The sequence below is a fragment of the Triticum aestivum genome, chromosome 3D (assembly GCF_018294505.1).
Source record: "Triticum aestivum cultivar Chinese Spring chromosome 3D, IWGSC CS RefSeq v2.1, whole genome shotgun sequence".
In the NCBI taxonomy this organism is placed as follows: Eukaryota; Viridiplantae; Streptophyta; class Magnoliopsida; order Poales; family Poaceae; genus Triticum; species Triticum aestivum.
Window position 1 is genome coordinate 362586226 of NC_057802.1, and position 3671 is coordinate 362589896.

The window sequence follows — 3671 nt, forward strand, 5'->3', positions numbered from 1 at the left end:
GGACGGGGGAGGGGGGTTTGGGGAATATTATTGGCTAGTTGGCCGAAGGGCGGTTGAATCTAGGATTTGGGGGGAATTTTGGGTGGGGGGGAGGATTTTCGCGCGGTGGGCATGGGGATTTTGGCGCATGGTCGGTTTCTCCAAGTGCAGTCCCACGTGTCAGTGAATAGGCAAGCCGAAGCGCGTTCCGTTTGCGTGAGCCGTGTGCAGGACCGAACGTGTGTGGGGTGCAATGCGACCGCGACAGGGGTGCTATGAGTGTACCGCCTTTTTTCCTTTTAAACTAGGTGCTTCGCCCCCTCAAAAAAAACTTGTTGCTTCGTGCGATCCATCGATACTACTACTAGTAATCCGGTAATCCCGACTAAAACGGCGCGGCCGGGTCTTTTCCCGCGCGATATGCTGGGAGGTTGGCTTAGTTGGGTTTTTTAGGACGAGTAATGCTACCCTACGTAGTCCCAGTTACGTAATTAACATAATGTGAAACGTGTGAGCTGTTGATTGTAGATTGGGGGGAGGGAGGGGCCCACCACCATGAAAATCAGGGGAGGAGAGAGAGAGGCAATTTACGTTAACCCTTTCGTAGGTTCCCGTAGATGTATAAAAATGTGAAATGCGTGAATGTGCATTTGCAGATAAGGCCTTCCCTCATTCATCCTTTTCTCCCACAAGATCTTGATCTTCCGTGCAACGCACGGGCATCTTGCTAGTACATCTACAATATACTATATTATTGTGAAAGTTCATATACACCAGCCGAGATTAATGCAAACACGGCAGATCTTCATTACATTTCGAACTTTTATAGGACAGAAAATAAAAGAAACCCGACCCTAAACCTATTCTATGGCGGCGACCGACGTCCTCCATCTGCGATCTCCATGTACGGGGGCGAGGTTCAAGACCCGTGAAGTGAAGGTGCGGTCTCCGGCGAGGAAAAGTAGAACACGGGAGATGGACCGGCCAGTTGGCACACCATGCCCTGTCGCCTCCCATGCCCTACTCATCCTCGGAGGAGTCCCCGACCTCGGCGGTGCCGGATGTTGGACGGCGGCAAGTAGGACGCGTGGCTGACGGTGCTCCCGTCGTCGGCCGCCAGCGTGGCCACCGCTTGTGCGGCGACTTGAGCGAGGGCGGCGACCTCGAGCTCCATCCCCGAAGACAAGCTCTCCCGCAGAGCGTTCGCGCTTGCGGTCATGGCGTATGTGGTGCCAGGTAGGAGGACGATGCACTATGGTGTGGAGGTTAGCTGGGCGTTGCCGCTTTAAGTAGCGCATTCCGGTGAGGCCAAGCGTCCTGGTGCGTCATTAAGTCGCCGGAGTTGGTTCCTCGGGCACCGAGCCTCTTAACGACGGCATACGGACGGACGACATGAATACAGGCAGCTGGCGCCGGCTGGGAACTCACCGCGTGACGGCGCGAGGGACGAGGGTTTTTGGTGTGCCAGGGTAGTCAGCTGCGGTCGTGGCAACGTTGGAGATGCCCTTTGCTCACATGCGATCGATGCATGTCATTGAAAAAGCAAGACGACCCGGCATCGTCTCAGGTCCTGAGGATGCAGTTGGCCGCGCTACACCACTTCGCGGACGCGTCCCGGCGCCCCGTGCATCCTCGACGAGCCGGGTGTTGGGGTGTGTTTGGATTGTGGCCAAAGTGCACCTTACCAAAATTTTGGTCATGACCCAAAGATTGGTCTTTGTTTGGATGGTTGCCATTTTTTTTGAGGTTTTGGTCATGGCCCAAAAATGGATGGTTGCCATTTTTTGGCATGCCAATGAACTCTAGCCAACTCTAGTTCATTTTTCTTGCCGATGTCGGCCAAATCATGGGCAACCAAAACCTCAACCAAAATTTTTGCTACCCAATGCTTTGATGGGGCAACCTTGGGCACAAACCAAACATACTAGCTGTTGGTCGTGCCACAGCACTAACGCCACCCTTGGCACACTGAAACCGACTGTGTCTAGCGACGATGAGCGTGTCGCTCACCGCGGTCGCCGTGTCCAGAGGCGGTGCTGGAGCTGCGCCACGTTGTTGGCCCCCACGACCCACATGAACGGTTGCCGGTGGCGAGGAGGTCGTGGGCCAGCTCCTCCATTGGACTAGTTTGCGCTACGTCGTCCCGACAGGTGTGCCCCACATGTCGGTTTCCCTGTTTTCCCAGCCATATTCGAGCGTCAGTGCTCCGCGTTGCGCATTAGGCCTTTCACTATGTAGGCCAAGTGAGACAACTTATTGTTTATTTGAGCCGGTCAAGACATCATGTGGCGTTTGCTTATTTCTCATTCATCTCCAACCCTCTTCTCCATCGATCATGTCGCCCTCCAGTCGAGTCCATCCTCCCGCATGCCTCATTTGAACATTCTGCCGAGTATCATTCGCATGTGGGCCTAGACCATGCTTGTATTTCCAATGTTTATTTGTAATTTGTCCGACATGCATACAAACAAATGATTCGTTTGAAGTTTCACTTTGACTCCACTATGTGTCGCTTTGCGTCTTAGTTTTGGCATCTCATTCGGTTCATGCATGCCCTGACACATGTTGACGAGATCGATTCAGAGATCAATTGCGTGTCGTGCAAGGAGATAAAGGTTTGGTCTATTTCTATGATAGAAATGACCCGTGGGGGGGTCTGTGTGGATCAGAGGGAGTATATTGTACGTTCATAAGCGAAACGAACGTATTGTACCCACCCTAGTCCTCTTTCAATTGATCTCCGGACCCCGAGATGAAATCGAGAGAGAACGAGTGGGGGCATGTGTGATACCTAAGGCGGATTCAAAATTTTGAACCGGTGATCATAGCATCCGCAAATCATATATAAAGGGTATTCAATGTTCGTTTCGTTTTTGAACATACAATATACTCCCTCCTATCCTTTCTAGTTTACATATAAGTTTTATGTGTAGTCAAAGTATCTCTACTTTGATAAAAAAAGTATCAACATTCAACAACGCCCAATCAATATTGTTAGATTCGTACGTACTCCTAGATTTGTACTCGAGATGGTTTCCGATTTGTTTTGAACCACGTGAATGTGCTTGCTCTCGCGCATGCTCTTCCTACTAGGATTTCGCCACGTATAGCCAGTCCAATAGTAACTTTTTTTAAGCTCCCTGTCCAATAGTACTAGTGGAGTACTGACAACATCTGTACTAGAGTATGCAGTGCTCATAGTTGTACTCCCTCCTTCCATTTATATAGGGCCTATGTGGAGGAGAGAGATGTGAAAAAGTAAGGGGAGTGAGCTCTCATGCAAGAGCCTAGCTATATACGCATTCCTAGTTAAATACATACAATAAATATGAAGAAAGAGATGGAGAGGAGATGGAAAAAAGTACTAATACAATAGCCAACCTTATAAAATTTTTTTGCGGAAAATAGCGAACCTTATAGCCCACACTACTGTATGAGTGCATATAATAGATGATGGCTATAGATGACATGGCAGTTCCTTATAGCCATCGACTGGCTATATTATTAACCATGATCTAATGCATTTTTCAAAACCGCATTTGACTATTGACAAGATTAATAGTACATGAGATGTATAATGTGAAAATTATATCATTGGAAGCTCCTTTCACATACGTATCCCTGCCTTACCCTCCCTTTCGGTCACTTACTGGCGGACCCCATGCTTGCTAGGCCCTGCATGTCAGTTACTC